Here is a 26508-nt window from a genome sequence, read left to right as displayed (position 1 = left end):
ATTTCTCACAGCTGGAAATGGAAAGTGTAGTAATACTAACACAGGACTGTTCTTGTTTTCCTGTTGGTGATAGAGCTAGAAGAGAACATTTATTCCTTCACTACCACCATCTTAATGGCAGGCTAGTTTTCTCTTAACTAGTTTGTTCCCTACAAAGTTCCAACACAGCAGATCAGGCTGTTTTTCTGACATTCTATTTCCTTGTGTGCATGCCAAAGTTTGAAACTAGTAAATATGCCTTTTCTTTCTAAATGGTCAGCTTCTGGTACTACTGTTAGTCTTCTGTTGCTCTGCAATTGCTTTGTGGAGAGCATTTCACTGGATAGCAGTAGACCTCTTGTCCATGCTGGACATGCATCACTACCTCTTCCAATATGTTTATGACCTGTTGGAGTTCACATTGTTTTCCCAAGTTCTGATCCTTTTCTTAGGTTGTGTTTTTTGTTAACTCTGAGAGCAGTAGCTTCATGTGTTGCAGGGCTTCTCATTTTCTTCAGCTTTGCATGTTTTCCCTGGTGCCAGTGCCCTGAGGCAGGGCACTATTAGACTTTGCTGAGTCTGACCCTGGTTCCCATCATGAGGCCTGACCCCCCACCCTCAGGCCCACAGCTTGTCCCAATCTTTACCCATCCCCATCCTCATGGAGGTGCCCAGTGCCCAGAGCTGGGCCTGTCCTTGTGCCCCCAGCTCCTGTGTGGTGTGGTGTGGTGTGATGTGGTATGGTATGGTGTGATGGGCTCTGGCTGCCAGGACTTGCTGCCACTGACCCAGGGGACCCCCGACACTCCCAGTGCTCAGCCCCAGGGACTCACCAGCCCCCTCAGTGCCCTGACATTAAGCTCTGCGTGGCCTTTGTTTTCCAGTTTTATTTTGAGTAGTATCTTGTTATTTCTATCATACTCACAGTGTGAAGCCATTTTTTGTGTTTCCTAAACTCAACTTTGCTCCGAGTTGAGTTCCTGTATTTTCACAACTTCTCCAGAAGTTTGTTTGCTTGTGCTTGGTCCCAAGGCACAAGCATGACCTGAAAAGTGCTCCTGTTCTTTGCACTAAAATGTGTGCAAAGCTTTCCGTTTCCCTGCTTCTTGTTTGAAAGCACCTCTGCTGGCTTTTTATCTGGTATACAGGCCTTTTCCAGCTTCTATAATTGCATTTCATAACCTCTTGCACCTGAAATAACTAAAAGCTCTTTAAAATGTCAAATGATCAGAGTCAAAGCCTGTCAGGAATGGAGCTTGTCAGAGACAAAGCTATCTTCTGATTGCCCTCCGCTTTGCTGGCACCCATTTCTTGCTGATACATAACGAAGCTCTGTTTAAATCCTTGGCAGTAGCCTCCTATCTTTCTTTTCATTTCCCGTGAGTTTCGGCTCTGGCCGGGGTTTGAAGTGCTCCATTCTCTTAAGGTGTTTTTTGAGTTTGCTTTACCCACAGGACCATGTGTTACTCAGGAATTGCTCATAGCCAAGGAGACCAACAAGAGTCTGTCCTATCCAGGGTGTGAACCCATCACCCCAGCCTCTCACGTGGCCCAACACCTCCTTCCTCTGGCTGCCTCTTCCCAGAGCACATACAGTTCCTCACAATTGTGTTGCTTCTGCTTAATGAGGACCAGTGATTGTCAGGAAAGCCAGAGGATCTGCGAAGAACAGGCTGACCTTTAAGTCTGTCTTATTTACCCTTGTATGGAGATTACTGCTGTACCGTTCCTGCAGCTCATTTCTCTTTCTGTTGCTTGAAAGCAAACAGTCTTTTCACAGTTCTTAGTCCCTCAGTTCTCTAAGCAACATCAGTTTTATGTTTGGGCAGTTTCTTCGTCAGTTTTACATATGAGTTAGGCAGATAAGAGCAGGATCTGAACCAAGAGCTCCTTCCAAGGAGTTTCTCTGTGCCTTCTGGGGGAGTAATAGCTGAGTCACTCCAAGCACAAAGCCCTTTCCTTGTGCCTCTGATACAAGGAACAGGCAGACTGAGCTCTGCAATATCAAATGACTGATAACAACTACTATCAATCACTTTCTTTTTCCTAGAAATAGCAATTCATCTAACCTGTCTAGGGCTTTCTAAAGGCAGAAAGGTTGTGAGAAACAGACTCGGCTTCTGCCCAAATCTCAAGAGAAAATATGAACATTGATAAATGTTTAAAAACTTGGTGTCTCCCTCAGAACTGCTCTACTAGTTGTTCCTGTGTAGTATGGTACTTTTTATACATCTTCGCAATATTCTGACTGGGAGTTTTCACTTTAAGAAATTTACTGCCCTTTGCAAGACGAGACTTTCAGAAGGCCCACGTCCCGCTAGTTTAAGCCAGCACTGCCCTCTTCTGGACATGACAGCAGGCCTTTCCAGTAGGAATGATACCCTTTCTCAAGCATCAACTTCATCCAGGACCTGGCAGTGAGTCAGCAAAACATTTACTCAACTTATATCTGTGATGTAAAGCATGTGAGTAGTCCTGCTTAGCTGCTGAGGGACACATCAAACTGAAATGGTTAATACTCTGATGTAATAGCTTTAGTGGAAACACTTGTGTGTAAAATCACGTGTATTTATACCACTCTGAACTGTGTCTCTGAATCTTAAATTTTGGGGGCAGCTCCTTATTTGACCCAGAGGGTCAAACATTTCATGAGACTATGATAATCTGCCCACGCTGAGCATCTGCTCTTCAGCTGCCTGGCAACCACACTGCCTCTAATCTAACGTCTGTAAATGTTTCGTTAGCATTCTTTTTCTTTCTGACGAGGTCCCTTTGCTGGAGAAGGCAGCTATAAATCTCAGTGGCCTTGTCAGGAGGAAGCCCAAGTGGCCACAGCACCTCCGCCTGTTTCGGGTGGGCTGTGTGCACGCTGCAAGGTGTTGCCGTGTCCTGGTCCCTCGGCTGTGCCCGTGCAGGGCTGGGTGTGCCTGGGCTGTGCACATGGACCTGGCAGCTGGCAGAAAGAGCCGCGGGATGCACAGCTGAAGTCACAGCCAAATACTTGGTGCAGGTGGTGCTTGTGGAGGACTTGAGTTTTAAGTTATCTATCAAATTGCACAGCCTTTTTGAGAGTGGTTTATCTTGTGGATTGTGGCGTGCTCAAGTGGTTGTGAAGGCTGAGAAGCAGAGCTAGATTAACTTTATGGCTGTCACCAAGTCTGGATTTCACTTCAAATGTTTTGTGTGGTACATTTACAGCCCAGATGAATTTGTGGCTTCCTGACAGTATTCAGTTTCCTGAAAAGTATGGTGTGGGGGATGAAAAACACCAAACCAAAACTCATTCATATACCATGAAAAATGCAGTTCTGTATCGCTCACTAGTGATTTCAGCCAAGTATTAGTGCTTTTCAAGAGTCAGTGCCAAACAATTTACAATTTCTTTGCAACATCTAATGTGTGTTATAATGACAGAGCCATGCTAAGTGTCTTACACCAAGTCATTCAATACCTCATCTATAATTGAGGATACCTGATGTCTAATTACTTCAAACAATGTGGTTGTTTTGATACGGTTGTCCACCAGGATTGCTAAGCAAGGAAGAACTAAACTTTGTTGATGTTCAATAGAGTTTAAAATAGACGTTTGGCATCCTTTCTTTCTGAGAACTTCCTAAACTTAGACACTCCAAGAAAAAAAAAAAAAAGAAAAAATTAGGCTAATTCATCTTTTAAACATTATTATGTCACTGGCATAGGAAAAGATTGCATGTAAAACTCAGTAAGTTTTAGTTCCTGATTGGTAACTGATTCCTGATTCCTGAGGAATTATGCAAAAGGTTGAAAGTGGATGTTTACCCAAAGCAGGGCTCCAAGTCCTGACTATTTCAGTCACTTTAGCTAATTATCACTAACTCTTTGTCCAGCAAGACCTTGATATTGATGTACTCTGATCTTTTCCTTTCAAGTTGGCCACATTTTTAAGAGAGTCTTTCACAATATGCTTTGGAAATGTTCAACACATGGCAATTGCCTTTCTGATTTTCCCACAGGCAACAAATGTTTATTTGTCTTTTCATTGCCTGTTGTGTGAAAAGACACGTACAAGGCTTCTCACATTCACCAACAGGATTCTCTACTGCCAGTATAAATTAGGAGTAACTCAGTCATAAGCTATGAGGCTCAACCGGTGTGAAACTGCTCTGAAGAACTGATTCAAGGGCAATTGGAGTTAATGAGTATGTTCCCATTGACTTCCATGTTCTTTGAAGTATGTCATGTGTAATGCAAAATAAGTAATGGACTTGTGGGCTGACAGTGCAGGTGAGGAGAAATGTTCAGGGATTAATTTTAGCATAGGGAGAGCAGTTCTCCTTAGTCTTCCTGTAAAGTCAAAAGGGAAAAGGTGGTTTCTCTTCTGGGCTGTTCTTCTTCATCACAGCTCTTTGAGTCAGTAATTTGCACTCACTTCTGCTCCAGTCCTGCCTGTCTGATGTCTTCAAAACTCCACTGAATCAGTAATTCCCCACCCTTTCAGTAGAGTCGATTAGTTTGAGCTGGCAGGATTAGTTATTCTGGATATAATCAGCTACCTTTTTCTTATAGTAGGGTCAACAATATTTTCAGTAGAATTTTTGGTATATTTAGGGATCTGAAAAAGCTATGAACATGCACAACGAGTCAAGGGCAATCCTCCTGAGCATGTAGAGTCTTGTTGCTGAGGTACCTGCAAAGAGCAATAGATTTTGAAAGTAAATAATGTATTTCAGGATCGGAGGTCTCTTTTCTAAGCTTTCCTTAAAAAAAAGGGTGGTCTGGAAAAAGTCTACAAGCTTCAGTAACAAAATGGCTGCTCAACTCTGAGCTAACAGAGATTTCTTGAAAGGTGATTCTTCATGGAGCTTGTGCTCTACCCTCTGCTGCTCTGCTCTGCCTTGGCAGCTTTTTTGCGTGGTGGTTTGTCGTGATGTAACTGCATTTTTCTTTTCATCTGACAGAATGGCATTAATTTATCCTGCAGTACCATGCTGGAGGATGAAAAGTTTTTTGGCTCCTGTTTGGTAAATTACGAACAAAAAACTGTACAGGTTTTAAAAATTATGTTTGACCTTCATTATGTCAAGATTTCGTAGTGTTTCATAGAGATTTTATAATATTTCTGTGGTTATAACAAGCAGGTAATTACTATGGAAATTATAGACTGTGCTTGAATGTTTGGAATGAGAAATTATCTATAATTTCTGGTATGTTGGTCCAGTTTCTATGGTAATTTGAATAAGTGTGAATTAATTGCCTGTTGTTGCCATGGTTTTTTATGGTAATTCCAGACACTTAATGTTTGAAATATACAAGGTTACATTTTATGCATGTCTTTAGTACTTGTTAACATACCTCTTAGGACATTCCAAAGATTATTGTCATCTCATTTCCCCTGGTTTTGACTATTTGAGGATGTTAACACGAAGCATTGGAAGATAATCTTCTTTAAGAAAATCCTTCTAGCCACATTGGCTTCTACTTTGCACTCCAAGAAGGAGTCTATTAAAGCAAATTTCCCATTACTACTTCAGGCTCTGGTTGGGGCCCATAATCTTTCTTGTGCGGCAGTGATTGGCAGGCCATTATTTTTGACTTGCTTTTCTCTCTTGCCATTGTTAACAGATGGAACTGCTGCCAGCTTCAGAAATATCTTGGGCAAAGTAATGCCCAAGTTAGCACAACAACAACATTCAGATCCTTCTAAACAGAGATTTGAATTAAAAAAAGAGAAAAAAAAAATGAAAGAAAAGAAAACACTGAAAAATAAAAGTGTTCATACCAAAAGAAAATTATTCTCTTGCTAGTGTTAACCTCACGTCTGGTGGATACACACGGTAGATGATGACAGAGAATTTCTGGGCCCTGAATGAAGTGGTAAAGCAGTGAAAAATTACAATGGTCTTTTTCTTAGGAGGCAATCACTGTGTTCAAGACATGAATTAATGAGTAGTGTAAGCTGTCATCAAGGGGTGAAATCTATACTCCATTTTGTGTTTGGCAGTGTGGTGGTTAAGTATGTGCTGGTGTGTAAATTACAAGAACATGCAGACTGTTATTGAACGTTTTATTAGCTCCAAGCCCTGTGAGCTTCAAAACAGGCTCTGCTTTATTTGTTATTCAGTTGAAATTGTGTTAAAAACTTGGCTATCTAAGCATCTGTCTGTCGCACCATTATAGGTAGATGATTATGGGTCTGTCATATTAGTCATCATTAGTTACATACAACCCCTAAATTAATTAATGCTATTCAGATTGTAAAGTCAAGTGTTCAGGAAATGCCAGTTGAGTTTATAAATGATAGAATTAAGGTATTTGCCTGTGCAGGCTTAACTCAATCCCCTTATGCATGGGCTTTGTGATCCAGCCTTTGATTACTGGATCACATACTGTTTTTCCCACATTCAGTGCCAGGATGACCAGTGCTGTCTTTACAAGACAGCTAATTGATATTTTGCACTCATACTTTCTTAGTGCGTCGTGCCAGGATTATTTATGATATTCCAGTCAGACACTGTGGATGTGTTGAATTCCTTCTTATCCACAAAGAGAGTAAGATAATTTTCAGAAAAATGACATCTAAGGGAGAAAGAGGAAATTTGGAAAAGTTGTCAAATTCACAATAGTATCCTTCCACATCCCCATCTTTTGAAAAATGCAGAGCAAGGGGAAATTTAAAAATGTTAAAAAAGCCCCACAAAAATAATTTCAGTGTTCTGGAATTGCTGAAAGTGATTGGTTTAATATCGCAACACAAGCCTGTGAATATTTTTTTTTTGTTCGAGAGCAGTGTATCTTAATACACTGTATTAAAAACAAGCAAGAAACCCTAGGAAAACACTGAAATTGTTAAATAACACAAAAAACTGCATCAGGCAGTTGTCTTAAATTGAACAAAATAGTTTAGGTTTACTTTAAGTAAAATGTGTTGATGGTTGTGATTGTCTGGAAAATGTCTGTTTTGACTGGATCTGTACCAGTTTTTTGTTCAGTTCTGTGTTTTAGTTGATGTGTTAAAAAAAATCAATTATTTTTTTGCAGTAAAGTGTGAGAGTGACTGATAGCAGTAGTAGCTCCTCCATTAATCAGAATGAAGTTTCAAAGTGATCTAATCGCTAGACGTAGGTACTTATTGATGGGAAATAGCTCATCTCAGGGTAGCAGAGCATTACAACTTTGCTAACAAAGGCGTAAAAAGATCTAAAGATGAAATTAGACAAGTTTTGTCTTGAAGTAAAAGGCAATTACTTAGCAGCGAGACTTAGGAACTATAAAAGCTGCCATGGGAAGTGGTGGATTCACTAAAAACATGAATTAAGGTAACTTCTGAGGAAAAAAAAATGCAATTATCAAGCTGGTTCACTTACTTGGTAAGAGTGCTGGACAGGCTGGATGCAGGGGTCCCGGCTGGTTTAACAGTTTGCAGATCTCCCATACCTATCCTTTTCTTCTTGGGTCTTGAGAACAACATCTTGCCTATATCGTCCTAAACATAATCCTAATATTTGCATCTCTCCCACAGCTGTCTCTCTTTGAGACTAATTCAAGTGATAGTTTATGTTTCAGGATAGGAGTTGTGCTTGCATTGGTCAAGAAAAACTTCTGTTTCCTCAGTTTACAGACAGACACCTCTATCCCACTTTTTTCCTTTCCTCCTGAAACAGTTAGAAGATTGGATGGGTTAACACAGAATGTGCTTTCCCTAAGCTGGCTGGCTGGTGTGTCTTGCTTACCGACTTGGGGTCATATTGATCACTGTGTTTTGGGCAAGACATAAATTCTCTATGATGTCAGATGGACTGAGAACTTGAGAGTTTTAATTTTTCCCCCACTTGCTTAGTCTGACAGAGTCATCTTGTAGAAATCTCAAACACACATTGCACTTTGACTTCACCTGTACTTTCACAGTAACACTGTGGACTGAAAAACATACTTCTAGCTGAAATATTTATCTTTGGTACAGGTACTACTTTAGTACAGGAGAGAACATAGTGTTCCTCTCTTGCCTTGAGCTCTGTGAAACCCTGCTTTGAATAGCAGTAGGGGAAGATGGGGAAAATAGCCTTTGCTGGAGTGTTTCAGAGAGGTTTGTGAATAATAGGGCTCAATGAACTTACTCTCTGATGGATGCATGAATGCTTCAATGATCACAAACTCTTTCAGAGAATCAGAGAATGGCTGGGGTTGGAAGGGACCTCTGGAGAACATCTAGTCCAACCCAGTTGCTAAGGCAGGTTCACTCAGAGCAGATCACACAGGAATGTGTCCAGGCGGGTCTGAATGTCTCCAGAGAAGGAGACTCCACAACCACTCTGAGCAGCCTGTTCCAGTGCTCTGGCACCCTCAGAGTAAAGATGTTTTTCTCCTCATATTCAGATGGAACCTCCTGTGCTTCAGTCTGTGTCCATTGCCCCTCATCCTACCATTGGGCACCACTGAAAGGAGTCTGGTCTCATCCTCTTGACACCCACCCCTGAGATATTTATGAGCATAAGTGTTCTTTCATCCATTCTCTTTCTGTCTTTTTGCTCCTTCTTCTCAAATCTGCCTCAAAGAGGGGCCGATGAATGTTTGATACAATATGGTGAATCAAGCAACTGAGCCCAGGGAGTGATCTGTGAATTGAAGTTGAGAGACAGTGTCCAGGCTTCCTGTGAGAAAGCTTTTGGGTCTGGATCCTCAGATCATAAAGATATGGAGGCCACTGCATCCTGGTTTGTTTCCTTGTGTGATCAGTTTTACAAGATCTCTCTTTTGTTACTGTACTTCCTTGTCTCTTTCTGATGCTTTGTTCAAAAAGATAACAAGAATTTTAAATTATTGTCATTTGAGGAATTTTCCCAAACAGTAAAGAGGTGTGGTTGCAGCCACTTCAACTTCTGTTGTGTTTCTACATACTTTCTTAGCTTTGGGTGCTTTTATATAGAGAGATGCATTAAACATTCCATGCTAAAATAATGTTCTCATTTCTTTTTTGTTTCTTGACTCCTAGATGGCTGCTCTAAACTTTCTTCTGTTGATCATCTTGAAAGTTTACACAAATGAATAGATACTTTGAGATTATGATGTCCTATCACATGACACATCAATTTGTTAGGACAGCTTGCAACATGTCATGTCATTACGTATCATTTCTACCAATGTAATAGAATAAAGTGTAATGAAGACAAACAAACAGGAATTTGTGTATCTGTATAGACAAGTAACACAGTATTTTGGAGTTCTTTAAGAGAAGAAAGAAAAGGAGGGCTACAAAAGGTACTGGTGTGGCTGAGAGGAAAACGCAGAAGTAGATGGCTCACCCAGTTTCACCTGGTGCTTTTGTGCCCAAAGACCAGCTGGTGGAAGATGAATGCAATCAACAGTTTCTAAACCATCACTGAAGCTCTTCTATGTGGTGGAAGTTTGATTGCTACCCTGTAGATACACAGATGCTTGCGAGGCTTCTTCTCTGCTGGGTGAATTCAGAAGGGCTGTAGAACTGTTAAAGAAAGATCATAAAGGGAGATGTGTAAAAGGCCACAGCCACCTCTGGGATTTCTTCCTACTGTGTGCTCCTAACCTCCATGTGTCAACTGAGAGTGTCTATGAGGCCATCAAGTACCAACCACCTCTGCCAGATGGGGTGAGACTCTGCAGAAAGTCATTAACTCCTCCTCTCCTCTGCAAAAGAATTGTCCTGGCCCTGGCTGCTCCTTTTGATGATCTCTGAAGACAACTAATACGCATATTCCTAACAGCCATCCAGTCCTCCTAACCTTGTGAGAAAAATAAAATGGTTATTTACCATCACAATTAAAAGAAAACCAACAACAAATCTTTTCCATAATTTCTTGTTCAATTTTGTCTTCAGCTACTGCTCAGTACCTTTCTCTTCCCTTTTGAGGGTTTGCCAATATTTTCTGTTTAGGGTGCCTGTGCCTCACCACAATTACTTCTTGATTTGTTGTTAAAGGCATTGTACTCTTTGCCTTTGTCCCTATAGACCTCTCAGATTTTTTTTAATAGATTTTATTTCTCACGCCTGTTTTTCAACATCCTTCAGGAAAACTGGTGAAAAGAACCACATACGTTTGTCTGGGATGAGTATAAAGTGCATGAAATGGACAGGCAATGTCACCTCCTTTTCCTCTTAATGACTCTGTTCTTTATGGATCAAGGCATCTCATCAACTGCTTTTATTACAGCACAGAAGTCTGTATGAATTGTTTGTTTGCTGTGGCCATGATTTTTTTTCCCCTCCGTCTTTCAGTTGTATAAGGCATAGGTTGTTTTGACAGGAGGGCACAACACTGTGCTTTATTTTATTGTGCCACTTACCAATTTTTATATGCAGTGACTATTTTATATTTATTTTTGAATTAACTGATAAAAGTATTTGTAAGTGGAGATTGTTGCTAAGAGGACACTCAGATCACAAATGCTGTTAAAGTGATCTTCTCTGCAGGGTGCAAAAGGCCTGCTCTCCCTTCAGTCTGCAACTCCAAAGGTGTGCATGCTTGGGAGTCCTTTAGTCTGGTGGTGATGTAAAGTACCCATAAAACATTGGGGTTTTGCCGTGGGTTGTTTTTCTTTTCTTTTCTTTTTTTTTTTTTTTTTTTTAAATTTGCACTGTAAACAATGACCATGTCACGATATACCATTGCTCTGTTCTTTAAAAAAGAGAAAATACACCTAGGTTTGGTTTATATTTTATATTGCATATGTAATATTTACAGGAAACCAAGTAGAAAGAATATAGATTGACTTGAAAATGTTCTTAAGGTCAAAGCCATGAGACCCGCAAGCTGTTTGATACCTACTCTCCAGGTCCATTGCTTTGTCTTCCTTGTCTCTATTTTCTACTTCGGGCACGACTCAGCCAGGAATTTCTGCACATCCTTTCATCATCTGTCATCAAAGAGAGGATTTTCTGTGATCTGCTGCCTGTGAATTTTGTCATGGTCCGGCTGAGCCTCCCTAGTCAAAGGTGACCAGCTTGCATTAGTTGGACCTAGTGTTTAAATTCTGTACTAGAGCTGCCTCTTTCAAGCTGAGTTCACTCCTCTTTTCGTGATATGGAGCTCCTTAAATGCTCTTTCAGGGGCACACGTTTTTTCCCTGTGTCTCTGTCGAGGGTTTAGATTGCAGGGTGACAATAAAACCCTGGCAGGAGGTTAACAATACCTCCTCCCCCCGCTTTTCCCTTTTACCCCTCCCTCTCCCCACTTCCCACTCAGGACAGGCGATCGGGAGGAAAAGAAGGACAGAGAGAAGAGAGTTGGAAAATTAAAAAATGTTTTACTAATGCTACTAATAAGAACAGAGAAAATAATACAAAATATACAAAACCAATCTTGAAAGTCTCAGCAACTGCAGAGCCGGCACCCGAAGTCCTGGACTGGACTCTGCAGCCGACTGGAGCTGGATTCAGTCTCTCTCTAGGCCTCAGTTCGCAGGGATGACTAGCAAGGTCCTCTCCTAATGTCGGCCATAAGCAAAAGGAAAGGAAGAAGAGCAAAGAGGGCCGAGATCCTCGTGGTCTCCCACTTTTATATGAAGTATTCATGTGAATGGGATGTTATACACCGTTGGTCAGTTTCTTAGTCACCAGCTTCTCGTCGCCCCTCTCGTGAGATGTGAATCTGTCCTTATCAATAAGTTTGCATTCCATTGCTATGTTTACCAAAACATGTATCTGGTTCTCCAGGAAAATGCAGCTAATAAGAAGGCTTTACTTGACAGGCAAATTCACCAAAAGAGAAACTTGTTTTTTAACAAAACCAGGACAGTCTCAAAGACAGTGTTGAAATATCCTGCTGTAAAATTTAACCCCATTGGGATCTTCACTGCGGTTGAAATAAGAAACACGAGATTTGCAAAGGAACTTCAAAAGCACAAATACGTGACTTTCAACAGTGCAGGAGAACTGCAGGTCCATGTAAATAAATACCTGTCTGGATGCAGCACTCTCTTCATCCTCCTGAAACAATTTCTTCTGACATCCAGTGGATTAAGTCAGCATCCTTCAGTTCTTTATCTCGAGAATTCACTTTCTTTAATGTTTTCCTAACATTAGTGCAACCTTTCCTCTTACTTAGAATTTTCTGGTTATTTTTTATGGCTTAAATGACCGTGGGATTACTATGGCAAAAAGTCATTAAAAGTCAGTGATTTTTGTTATAACTGCTGGCTGTCTGCGAGGATAATACTGTTCCAGTTAGATGACACCAAGAGGACCCCATTCAGCTTTCTGGACAGTGTTTATTCTTGTTTTTAAGCTGAAGGTCTAAGTGACACTGAAGGTTGAAATGAGAAAATTACTGTATTTACTTGAATAAGAACTATATTCCAAGAATGTACATACTTATGGACTATTAGGAAGTGTTATACTTATCACAGTTATAAACAGCTAATACTAAGGAAAATCCTGAAAGAAAACATACTGGCTATTATTTATGTACTTTATTCAGTACATTAAAGTAATAACCATCCTCTGATGTATATTCTGTAATCTGTCACAGATCTTTTTCCTAGATAAACGCTATAGCTCAATCAGATGTTATGTACTCATCTGAGAAATTAAATCTGCCTTCTTTTCCATAGTCTGGCAGTCGCAATGGCTCAGTGGAGTCTTCTGACTCTTGTCATAGAATCACAGGATGGTTTGGGTTGGAAAGGACCTTCAAAGCTCATCTAGACCAACCCCCTGCAATGGGCAGGGACATCTTCAATTAGATTGGGTTGCTCAGAGCCTCATTCCACCTCACCTTTTTGTGGTCTACAGTTTGGTTATGTGTGTCTGATGTATCTTGGCTCAGACTTATGAGAGAGTTATATTTTTTTACTATCAAGCAACAGTAAAAAATATCAGAAAAGCAGTCAATTCTTATTAAAAGATAAAGGAGTTAAATAAACCTGCACTCCTAGCAAAATAAACAAAATTGCAGTGTAAAACCACCAGAACCTCCCCAGGCTGGTAGAGAGCTTGTGAGCCATGGACTGCAGTCACTTTGCAGCAGAACTTGCACTGATGCTAATGGGAACCAGATGTCTGTCAGGAGGGCAGACATGGTCCTGAAAAACAGCTTATGATAGAGACACCATTCTGGCAGAATCTTTGTGTTGCTGTGCACTGTTGTGTCATGGTTTGGGGGGATGCAAAAGGGCATCAAAGAGGCTGTATAGAGGTGGAAGATGAGAAACAAGGAAAAAGGTCATGATGAAGGTAAAAATGAGAGAATGTTTTAATAACTTTTGTCAGGAGAAATAAGAAATGCTCTGTAGTATTTGACTCAACACCTATGTAGCTCTGAAAAATATTGATGGTGTTTTGGAGTCAGAAATGTGGGTGCCTGCAGGCAAAAACTCCACACCTCTCTTCTGAGGGTGAGCAAAACCTGATAAATGTTTTGGATTAAGTGAATAGACTCTTAAAGTGCATGAAGGCAGGACCTGGTTGAAGACCTGAATGACCTTCTGCAGTACCAGCCCTGATGGGTACTATCACTGCACCTGGGTGTAGCCCTGCATTGTCCATTCTCAGGATTCCCTCTCTAACTTTGGATATTCATGGTTTATGGCTTGAAAGTGAGAGGGGCTGGGACCATAAGGATGCATAAGAGAGATCATTAGTGTCCACCATCCTCTGAAGGGGTCTGCTCAGAAGCTAACCCAGCTAATTCAGGGGTTTATAGAAAAGTAAATGTTCTCAACAAGGGGCTGGTGTACTGAGTCCTGGTGACAAGAGAGATGCAGGGGTCATGTTGCAGGTGGTAGTGTGGAAATATGAGTGTAGCAGATCACTGAGGGAGAGGGTAGGGTAAGCAGAAAATTATATATATATATATTTTTTTTTTCCTTCTGGAAAATGTGAAGGAAATAATGACCAGCTTCACTTTCACGGTGGCCTCCTTCCACGTGCTTTACGTGGGAGGTGTTACAGAACATAAAGGCTAAACAATTCAGCATTGTTTTATCCTGTCTTCCAATATTTTATGTGGTGATGTATACACTATGTAAAGCTCTGTATGCAATAAATAATGTATTGAATGTGATTGTAGGTATTGTGGCATGGCAGATACATGAGGAATGTCATGTCTAGTAAACACTGATAGAGTGAGACGTAAAATGGGAGAATTCATTATAGCAAGGTTAGGTATTGGTCCCCAGGAAGGCATGAAAGCACAATCACTAACTGCTGTTCCTCCCATAAAAATTGATTTTCTTGTCTTTCTGTTTTGGATGTTCTTATGTGGTATTATAGATCTTAAAATACCGTCCAAGGAGTAAAAGAAGAAATGGGGTGTGAGCACTTCACATTTAATCCAGAATTCTTGATATAGAGGCAGTGGATCACCTTTGATTTTCTGAGGTTTGTGCTTTCTTTGGACTGCCATATTTTTTCTTCAGTGACATTGTCTCAAAAACATATATTAGAAGTATCTGATGTTGAGGTAAGGATGGTGGGTGGTTACAGTGGCAGTAGCATGAAGACTAAAGACAAACTGGGAACCCTGCTGATGCTGAAAAATGCTATATGAAAGACAGGATGGGAAACAATAAAGGGACCATAATTTTATTTGAGTAAGTTATTTTTCCTAAAATCATTTTTTGCATGATCCTGTGGATCAGATCTGTTGCTGGTTTTCTGTTGGTGTGAGAAGATGAGTAACAGGTCACTAGCATTCCTGCTGCTCTGTGTGGAAGCTGGCTGAGCTCTAGAGATCTCAGGCCAGTGGAGAGTCACTGGCCCCAGTCAGCTGGCTGAAGGAAGCAGTACAAGGTGGACCACTCTGAAAAGAAGCTGGGTCTGTGGGGACTGTGTGTGCTCCCAGTGCCTGTGCTGTTACTAGTAATTTCATTTCAGGCTTTTTAACATTCTGTGATTGCCATGTCATTAGGGCTTTTCCCCTTCTCAATGCTCTTTCAAGCTGATCAATGAAATAAAAATGTTTCTTTTAGGGTACTAAGGTCCAGCAAACACACGCCTGAGAGACCAGCAATAATTTCTTCCATCCTCTTTTACCTCCTAGGCTGCTGGGAAGAGGCAGCTACATATATTTATCTGCCTGTTCCCAGGCTCTCAGAGGTGATTTGCCACTTTCCATCAAGAAAGGGAGTGAGTTCGTCCAGACATCTTTATTTCTCTATAAGAACAAGGCAACTGAATTGAAGAGAAAACTCTCTTGTAACACAGTACTATTGCAGAACTAATGAGCACAGCCATTCCAGGAATATAAAGCGGCTTTGAAGCAAATAATAACTTTTTTTTTTTTTTTTTTTTTTTTTAATAACTTTATTGTCCTCCAACAGAATTTTAAACCCTGTTAAACTTCTTCAGTGTTTTGGCTGTTTGCTCCAGCCACTCTTTAATCTCAAAGAACCCTGCCTGAGGATTCCTTGAAGAAGGAAAAAAAAAAAAAAAGAATTGTTTCATTGTTACATATTTTTATTTTGCCAGTGTCCTATATTCTGCATTGAAGTTATGGGAGACTTATTTTCTGTGAGCACAAGGACATCTCCATGAAAAAAGCATCTGTAATTTCTGATAGATGAGAGGATAGCTAAATGTCATGCAAGTATTTTAAAAAGATAGTATTAAAGATCATAGAATCGTAGTATCATAGAATAGTTTGGGTTGGAATGGACCTTCAAAGCTCATCTAGTCCAACCCCCCTGATATCAGGAGGGACATCTTCAACCAGATCAGGTTGCTCAGAGCCCTGTCCAGCCTGGCCTGGAATGTCTCCAGGGATGGGACATCTACTGCTTCTCTGGGAAACCTGTGCCAGTGTCTCACCACCCTCATTGCAAAAATTTTCTTCCTTGTGTCTAGCCTGAATCTCCCCTCTTCTAGTTTAAAACAAATACCCCTTGTGCTGTCACAACACACCCTTCTAAGAAGTCTGTTCCCATCCTTCTTGAAGTTTTGAAAGGCTGAAATCAGGTCTTCTTGGAACCTTTTCTTCTCTGACTGAACAATGCCAACTCTCTCAGCCTGTCCTCACAGCAGAGCTGTTCCAGCCCTCTGATCATCTTTGTGGCCTCCTCTGTCCGCTCTCCAACAGGTCCATGTCTTTCCTGTACTGAGGGATCCAGAGATGGACACAGGACTCCAGGTGGGGTCTCACCAGAGAAGTGCAGAGGAGCAGAATCACCTCAGCCTGTTGGCCACATTCCTTTTGATGCAGCCCAGGATACGACTGGTGCACATTGCTAGCTCATGTCCAGTTTTTCATCCACCAGTACCCACAAGGCCTTCTCCACTGGGCTGCTCTCAATCTCTTCATCCCACAGACTGTACTGATACAGGGGGTTGCTCTGGCCCAGGTGCAGGACCTTGCACTTCGACTTATTGAACCTCACGAGGCTGGCATGGACCCATTTCTTGAGCATGTCCAGGTCTCACTGGATGCCAACCCATTCCTCAGGCATGTCAGCTGCACTACTCAGCTTGATGTCACCCACAAACTTGCTGAGGGTGCATTCAATCCTGATCTGTGTGTCATCGATGAAGATGTTAAACAGTATTGGTCCCAGTACAGACTGCTGAGAGATACCACTTGTCATTGGTGTCCATCCAGACATTGTGCTGTTGACCACTACTCTCTGAGTGTGACCATCCAGCCAGTTGCTCATCTACCGAACAGTGCACCCATCAAATCCATATCTCTCCAATTTAGAGAGAAGGATGTTGTGAGAGACTGTGTCAAAGGCCTTACAGAAGTCCAGACTGATGATATCCATAGCCCTTCCTTCAATGCAAAGATGCCTGAAAAAGAAAAAAAAAAAAAGATGCAAAGCCAAGTACCCAGAAGCAAAAAAATGCTGGAATTCATGCTCAGCTGAAGTCTTAATTTGGTTCCTTTCCATGCAGTATGCATTTTGTTTGCTATTTGGTCATGGTTTCTCCAAAGGCCTACTGTCTCACCCAGCACAAGGGACACTTGGTTCTCATTCACTGAGTATCTTTCAAAAACTTTTCTTCCACTCTTCCTTGATATGGGCTTGTATACTTTCCCATAAATATGGAGTACTTCATTTTGTCTCAGGCTTTTCTAAGATGCTTGTGCTGGAATAACCTTCTAGCTTTCAAACATTAAAGAGTTCACAGCATCTTTCAAGTGGAAGGGATGGTATCATCCACTTTTTACTGACCGCAGACTGAGACCAGAAGGTTAAAGCCAATAACATCAAAGGGAAATCCAGCAGCAGAGATAAAGATGGGATACTGTTCTTCAGGTTAAACTTTCAGCTTCTTTGGCTGTGAAATCTTTCTATGCCTCCTCCAGTTTCCTGCCTCCTTACTGTTAAGTCTTCCCATGTCAGTAAGAGATGACCTTGGGTCTTACAGACAAATGTTCTTTCCACCGTAAAAACCCAGTTCTTCCCTGGAGCAGGTTTATTCTGTAAAATTAACAGAAAAAAAGTGAACTGAGAAGGTTACATCCAAGGAAGATTCCAAATAGTGATTACTGCATGTGGAAACCTTGTAGGAGGTAGGAGACTGCAGACATTTCAGGAAACAGCAGTTAGCACGTTTGAGAGGAGTGTTATGTGCTGCCCTCACATGAGCTGGTGGCTGTAGAATGAAGAAAGTCAATGAAGACAAGATACAATCTGCAGAAATTAGATGATTAATGGTAAGAGCTTTGAAACTGCAGAAAATACAGGAGAAAGAACTGAAAACTAAATGGCTAGTACAGGACTGTGGTGAGACATTCAAGGACTGCTAAGAGGCCTTAGCTGTGCATCAGGAACAGATCCAGAAAAGACACCTACAATAAATACAAATAAATAAATACAAATAAATAAATACAAATACAAATAAATAAAAGCAATGAAAAGGAAAGGAAATCTGAATGATGTATCACTGAAAACTGATGTGGAACAGAGAAGCTGTGAAATGAGTACAGACAGAAAGCAGATGCTCTGCTTCCTTCTGAAGCTGAAAACAGAATTAGGCAGTTGCACAGGAAGATAAGGAATGCCTCTGCAAGACTTCTGTAGCCCCTATGTGTAGGCCTGCTTTATTCAAGACCTTTCTGATGTGCTGGCCCACCTGTAGGAGACTGGGGGTAGCATAGCGTGCAGAAGCACACTGTGAGTTCCCAAAACATTGAAATCTGCCTATAACAGGACAATCAAGATAGAGTCTGCAAGTCTCTGTAGTCATTTTAGGGATGCAGACTTATCCATAAAAATGGTAGGACTACAGATACTGAAGGTGGAAAAAGTTTTCCTTATTAAGGGATGGAGAATGGCAGTGCACTTTCATAACGAGGCCCCAACTCCTTGTTACAATGATGCTGATGTAGAATAAAAAGTTACAGCTGCCTGATTCTCAGGTGATTTGCACAAGTGAAATAAATTGCAGCATTTTCATAGAAATTTTCATGATTTTTTCTCCTTGTGTTTGGTTACCATGCAACAGGGTGAGCTCTTACAGCCTTTCTGATGTGAAATTTAGCTCATCAGAGCTCCTTTCCTAGGCCTTGTTGAAGAAAACTTTTTAAAAATACAGTTTTAAATCTGAAATCCATTCTTTACTGTCACATACACACATCTATCCTACAAGCATATATATAACTTTGGATGTGGCTTTGGCTTGCAAATCTTGAAGAATATTCAGAACACATTAGTAGCTTTTGTGGTTGGTTGCTATATTTTTGTGGGTCACCTTGTAAGAAAATGACGTAGAACCATTTTATTTATTTCCCTGACAATGGATTGCAGGATCACAATTCAGCTGATTCTTTACCATTCATTTTGAGGACAACATGTAAGACTAGCCAAAACCGTACATAGATATATGTAATGCTCTGAAACACTGCCATCTTTTGGTCACTGGAAAATGTACTGTATGATTTGTTTCAGATTCCTCACAGGTGTCTGGAAGGAGAGACAGGTATTTATACGCCCCAATGGTTTTGTCCTAGGCAGCAATGCATTACATTGAGGTCCCTGGAGAATCACATATCCATATTTTTGTGGGAACTCCACTGCTGGGGAAGAGCTGCATTTTTTTCCTTCTTGCCCCTGCCCAGGAAATGCACACACAGCTCTCTTCTTAGGCAAAAGGAAGAATGAACTACACATAGCAGAGTTGTTTGATACCCTGCTGAAAAATGCTTACATAGTCCATTAATAGTGGCTTTATGAGACCCTGTATTGAGATCCTTTAGGGTAAGAAGGATATGAGGTTAATAAGTGTGATCTGAACATCATACTTGACATTGTACATTTTTGGGAAATATGCATCTAATTCTCTCTTTCAGGTTACCCATATTCTCCCGTTCAGCAGATTTCCATCCAATTTCTACTTATTGTGCAATTACAAAGAGTTTTGATGCGTGCCTAGTTTTCTGCCCAAAATGTCAGTAGTGCTAGGGACCTTTGGCTTTAGACTGGGCAATTTAGGAATGAAGCCTGGAAAAAAGAGACTGGAGGAAAAACCTGCAAATGTTGCTGTGCTGAGACCAAACACAGCATTCACAGTGCTGAAGGTGGATGCGATCAAAGAAACTGTGACAGTGACCGGAATCCTTCACAAGGGCTCTCTTGTGACTTTACCCAACTGCCTTACCTGATGACTGTAGTGTTTTGGGAGATGATTATCCAGTAGAACTGTAATCAAGAAAAAAAGGAGAAGGTATTGAGGTTATATTGACTAGGCTTGACTTTCTTTTCCCCTATCTGTTGGTTTTGTTTTTTTTTTTTTATGTGGAGTTAACTTTATTACTGAAGATTTACATCAGTGCAAGGAAAAGCAGAATTAGGCTCTCTGATGCAGATGCCACATGTTTTGATAACACCTTTCTAGCAGCAGACTGAAATATGTCAAAGAAGAATTATATGCCCAAACTTACTAAGAGATGCTTACTCGATACACAATTGTACAAGAATACAAGTTGGTACAATTTTTCTTGGCAGAGAGCTAGAAGAAATTGTCACATTAAATTAGGAGGATCTATTTTAATTTTCTCCTTCTTACATCCTCCTATTGATTTGGTCCAAGTGCCTTTATTCAATAATTCTACTAAATGAATACCAAGCATTCTAGTTGCTTAAATAGCATTTATTTATCAATACAATTTTTAATACACATAATTTTAGTCTGTCAGGATCTAGATTATTTATGAAAGTGTGTAATTAAAAAACAACAACAACACCACCAAAAGCAAAATGCGAAACCAGCCAACCAAAGAAGAAAAAACAAACCAAAAAAGCCCCCAAACACAGAAGTGTATTTTAGCACATAACCTGTCTGGGATTAAGCTGTAGCGTGGAAATACTCTGTTCTCAGGAGCAGCCAGATTGCAGCTTTTCAATGGCAGTACTGTCAGATACAAATTGTCTTTCAGACAGGACCTAGCTCCTTGATTATTTGATATAGTAAAGTAAATAAGTGTTATATGGGAGGAGGGGACTATTACCCTATGACTTCATTGTAGTCTGATGAGATTATCACTTAACCACAGAAATAACTGGAAATGAAGAGGTAATTTGTGGAGTGGTTTGGAGGCACCGTGTCAAAAAACGGAGTGATGTGAATATTTTCTGTGTGGGGTGACATCACATCTAAATCTCTTGCGTTGAAGAAAAGGTTTACATGCTATATCCTCATGATGGTTGATTACAGTACCAGCAAAACATTAGTACGTCTGTTTTATTGCACTATATGCATTTGGAAAATGTAGGTTATGACTGTAGTATCTGCTTTGGAGGAGGAGAAAAACTGAAGTCTTGGTAATTTGTGCTGCTGAATTTGTGGGTAAAGTAACAATGGGAAGTTTGTTCTCCTCCCAGGCCGGTCAGTTCTGTTCTGTGAAATAACGCTGAGTCTGCTTCAAAACCTCCAGCAGCACCTATTGGCAATGCCTATTTTGTTGACTTCCTTGTCTTAACAGCTACACTTTGTTACTTCTCTCTGCTCCTACAGTTTCTAAAAAGAGTGACAGCATTTCAGGGGTTGTTACATTTGTGTTTGCATGTGTATATGAACATAACTGTTAATAATGTTATAGGCTTTTGCAGAATTAGTAAGAAATGCATTCAGGTGCTCACTGTGTATCATTTTTGTTGGCTGAGATTCTTTGCTGCCATAGAGAAGAACTGGTGTGAAGATGCACGGCTCACGTGTGAATGTGTAATAATTACTGTCAGGCCCCAAATGTGTGGAACCTTGTCTAGTCAATGAACAACTACAGTGGTTCAGTATTGATAATATTCAGAAAGCTGGTCATTAAAGATTCATTGGTAGGCTGCCTAGTATATAGCTGTGAGGAAGGGAATATTTCAATGAAAACATGGAACAATAAAGACAAACTTTACCAGAGTTCAAAGAAATATGGTCTCTTGTGTGTAATGCACACACTTTCTCACATATGCGTTGTTGTGCCAACAAACTTCAGAAGGAAACCTCTAGCTCAGCCTGCTAGACATCAGAAGACACTATATGAAGAACTTCACTACAAAGTTTAAGACTAATTAGCTTTTCTGTTACCTTAGTAGTGCTAATTCATTTAAATGGATTTGATGGAGTGCAGTTTGATCCAACAAGGATCAGAGAGAGGCAGTCATTGACGGCAGCCGATGGGAGGAACAGACGTCAGGAGACTTGTTCCCTTCTTTCTCCATCCCGTTGGCTCTCTGAGAATTACTGTTTGTAATGATAGCAGGCTTCCGAAGAGTCTTGCTGCAGTAGCTAACTTATGATCCTGATTAATTTTCTATAACTCAGTAAACTGTAAATAAATGGATTAAAGAGCCATTTGATCTTCAAGAAGAGGCTTAAAGGGGCTTTGATGGCTAAGTACCTGGGGAAATACAATGGATTATCATGGATAATTGATTAAAGAAGAGGGGACATTAAACTGATGTACATGTGAATGCATATAATCTACAGTCTGTCCATGTGAGTTCTGTGTGTCTGCGTGTGTGTGTCAATGCAAACACATATATGAGAGAGCAGAGTGAGTGTGTAGAAGTATACATGTTACTATTTATTTACTTCATCTTCTTTCTAGTTAGGAAACAAGAGAAGAGACATTACTTGGTTAAACTATAATTGCATTTGGAGATAGAGCAGTGCACTACTGAACTCCAGGTGAAGTTCAGGCACCAGGTGAATTTCTGTCAGACATGTCTGCACGTAAAGGTCAGCACCATAACTATAAGATTGTGTGAGCTGAAGCATTCAATGATGATTGCGAAGGTAGACAGGTGGTGTAAACTCTCAAATACATTAGAAATCATCTCCCCATAAATAAGAGCACAAGAAAGCATGGTTGCTCTTGCTGTCTTCTCAAGTGTGTCTTAGCTCAGATACCAACACCTCTTTCTACTATAGGTATGTGCTTAAAAAGAGGAAAGCTTAAAAACATATAGGACAAGTAGCAAGGAGATGAAAAGATCAAGAGCCTTCCCCCTCCAGCTTTCTTAATGGAAGAATGTAAAGACTTGTCTCAGCTTTTAAAAGACTGAAGTTTGAAGTCCCATGTGGCCAGAAATGAAAATAATATAAGATAACCGTGAGACTGGTATTGTGATCTCTTCAGATTAAACAATTGGCTGTCCTGCTCTGTAAGCTGGATTTCAGTTTACCGTATATGAAGTCAGCAAAGCTGAACAAACCTGCTAAAAATGAGAAGTGAAATGGAAACAAATCAGTCTTGACCTTAGTCCTGTGAAGGCTAGCTTACAGGAACTGAAGCAAATCTGTATATTATTTGCTTTCCATTTTTTTTCTTTCTCTTAGATGAAATATGTTTAATTTTACAGATTCATTTTTCTTTCTCTTTATTTTAGTTAAGACTTTGTGGAACAGGGAAGGGTGATTATAACTTGAAGAGTGGAAGAGGGAGATGATGTTTGTACCTGTGGCAGTTACTCTCTTGCACCCGTGATGGTACTTTTAGTTTTGTCAGTTTTGTAATTTAAATGATAACTTTACAGATAATACAAAAGCAAAATGACACAGAACAATTCATTTCTTGCTTTTGCTCCTCTCCCACATATATTCCCTGCACAGCCATCGCTGCTCTTTAAAATTAAGTGGAGAGAGAAGGATTTACTTTGCACCAGGGCTTTGGGAAATCTAGAAAGCAGCTGTTCACTTCCACTAGAGCAACAGAGAGAGCACAGACTGTCCTCTGGGAACTGACATCGAGTATAGTACTGCATTATAAATACCATTTCCTAAATACAGACTGGGCTCCCTGCTGCTGATGAATAGACCCATGCTGTCTTAGTACAGGCAGTTAAAGAACAACATTTTCCTCACTTTCAGAGCAGGGGGAGGCATCTCACAGCATTTATTTTACTCCACCAATTGTGTGTGTGGTTGGATAGACCTTTAACAATCATTTACTGGCCGACCTTCACACTGGCTGTGGCATCATCATCTGCCACTGAGGTGAGATGCGATTAGGGGTGCAGACCCTTTCCATCAGAGTGAGAAGAAGGTTGTAAGGTGGGACCCTTCTAGGCTCTGGCACTACTTTGACACGTAGCCCTGGACAAATTTATTTACGGCATCTTTGCATCACATTGCTGGTTTGCAAACTGGAGCCCAAACTTCCTCATAGTTCTGTGGGGATATAATAAGCCACACTAAACAACTGTCACCCTTACTGAGTGCCTCTGTTTTCTTACTCATGTGAAATAAATTCCAGTCTCATTTGGAGAATGAAACTCCTCTTGCATGGTAAGAAGGGATTAACTTTGTACAACCAATGCAAACTAAAAGATCCCATTGAATAACTGCTGGAAATGCTTCTCATTAGTGAATGCTCATCTCCTTGGGTGCATTCTTCCCCTTTCGTCTTCCCTTTTCTGCAGGAAGATATGACCCTTCCTATATTTCATATTCTCATGCACCTGTTTGGCACAAGGTATTGTTTGAGGAGGTAAGAAAGTGAAGCAGAAGGCACTTTACAGCTCCTTGTATCAGTTGTGAAAAGCCTCCTGTGAATTACAGTTGAACAGACATACCCTCTCTTCCTTAAAAAATGCAGCTTCAGACAAGACTGTGCTGTTAGGAAACAAACAATCTGTAGGGAGGTGGATTTTTTTTTTTTTAATAATAACTCTTAAGTGAGTTCTCTACTACTCTGAGGGCTTCTTAATTAATTGCCAGAACATGTCAGCATTCAACATCCTCAGCTGCATGCTCATTTTGTTTCTGAAGATATGAAATTGCAGTAGGTGGTACTGCCTTTGCCCTTGTTAAAGCTGAATTGAAATTGAAACTTGGGAACCTCCTGTCAAGGTCACTTCTATGCTGTGATGCCAGCCCAAGAGCCAGAGTTTGCCACACGCAGCAGCGGTAGGAGCAGTAAGGCAGGAAACGAGAGAATCCTGATTTTGCCCTCTGTGCCAGACAAAAATGAGGCTGGAATAGGTTTTTCACAGTTTTTCAGGGGATGGAGTGGAGTTGATTTAGAGTTTCAAAGAACACATTGCTTTGGTAATGGAACAAGACTTTTATGTTTTTTTGTGATACTCCCCTCAGTTAAAGCTTAATAAGTAATTACCCCCAAATTCATTCTTTTCATCTTATTTTTCAGTGATTTTCCTGGTTATTAGAGAGACAGCACCTACCAGCTGCTGTTGAAGTCAGTAAAAGCAACAATAATGTTTGCCTTTTATTAACTGCTTCTGTGCAGGGGATTCTCCAGTATGAATCTGTTCTATTAGAAAAATGGATATTTAGAGTAGTGCTCTTTGCGCTTACTGTAAGAACCAATCAACCAAATTAAACTTATGTTTAAAACCTGATTTCCAACACTGATGAAACTATAGTGTAGAAAAAACATCAGGAGAAACCAGCTGGAAACTTAGGGTTTTCTCATGAATTTAAATAATTTTTAATAATTTGTCAAATCATTCAGCAGAAGGTCTCAGGTTTTCATTGAAAATGAGAATAGTTATTTTTTTTCCATCAAGGCAGAGTAGTGTTCAAGGAAAGAATACACTTTCTTTAATGATAACATTTTAACAATGACAACGAGAACAATAATAATAACAATGCGATGGATTTGAGTTGATGGAAAAGATGCTGGAACAGGATGAGTGGAATAGAAAGGAGACTGGAACAGGATTCAAAGCAAAACTGATGGACAACTCTGTGTGTTGAGTTTTCCAGGACTGGTGCCACCAAATATAAAAGCAAAGCCACACCAATTAAAAATAAAAAATAAAATAAAAAATAAAATAAAAGAATCACAGAACTCTTCTCACTATTTTTCATTTGCACATTTGCAGATATTGCCCTTCTTACTGTCTTATAGGCGTCTTATGCTTTCTGATTAGTAAAGAAAATACTTTAGAGCAGAGATATCAAACTAATTTTCACTGGAGGCTGCATCAGCCTCGCAGTTGCCTCCAAAGGGCCGAATGTAATTTTAGGACTGTATAAATGTAACTGATGTGGCCCTCGGTGAAAATGAGTTTGACACCCCTGCTTTAGAGAGTTGATACCCTCTTTTCCTTTTGACTGCAGTCAGCTGAGCTGGTGGGACACAAACTGAGAGCATCAGTACATCCAGTAAGGTCACTTTAACTGATACTGAACATGAATTTTTCAGGTTACTGTACTATCCGTGTTCCCTGCTGTTTAATATATTGTAGCCATTTCCATTGGAAATAAAACCAGAAATGATCATTCAAGTTTTGTTTAAAAAATGCTGATCTTGTGTTTGCCGCTTTGCTACTTCCCTTGAGTGCAGGCAGACCAGAGCTCTTAACCAGTGCGTGGTGGTACAGCCCGTAATGTGCAGCAGGACCTGTGCCTTGCCCCATGGTAAAATCAGGACAATGGAACCTGAGCACTGCGTTTTCTTTTTCTAGATTTTTTTTTTTACCTCCCCCACTTTGTCCCCCTTTTTCCTTTTTATTTTTTTTCCCTTTTTCTTTTTTCCTTTTTTTCCTTTCTTTTTTACTTCCTCCCCCCTTTTTTCTTTCATTTTTCCCCCTCCTCTTTTTCTTCTTTTCCTTTTCCTTCTTTTCCTTCATTTTCCTTTCCCTTTCCCTTTCCCTTTCCATTTCCATGCCCTGTCTCTTTGGAACAAAACTATTTCTGGCATAATGATAACACTAAATGAAAGTAAACAGGGCTGATGGGCAACTTGAAAGAGTTTAGCTCAGCTAAGCATTCCAGTGTTATTTCTTATTAATTATTGAGAACAGCACTGTGCTGGAAATGGTGGAATACATGGCGGATACTGTCAACTAGAGAACACACAGTGTGAGTGAGTCACTATATTGCTCTTCCATCAGTTGCAGTTTACTGGGGAAGGGTGAAAAGGGGATTTAGTTTTAGAGTTGTCATACCCATGGGTCAGGCACATGTAGACATGGTGACTTTCCAGAGTGTCCAGAGCACATGCATAGGATGAATTCTTTCATCAGAAAGTCTGTTCTTTCTTGCCCTTGCTAATACCTGGCTGTCAAGTGGCATGGAGAAACACAGGCTCACTCTGGCCCCTTCTATGCTTGGTCCTGCTGGTGTTGGTAGTGATAGTAACAACTTGCTTAGGGAAAAACTTGTTCTGGATTATATTTTATCTC

The sequence above is a fragment of the Nesoenas mayeri genome (genome assembly GCF_963082525.1).
Source record: "Nesoenas mayeri genome assembly, chromosome: 2".
Classification (NCBI taxonomy): Eukaryota; Metazoa; Chordata; class Aves; order Columbiformes; family Columbidae; genus Nesoenas; species Nesoenas mayeri.
Note: the sequence above shows the minus strand (reverse complement) of the source record.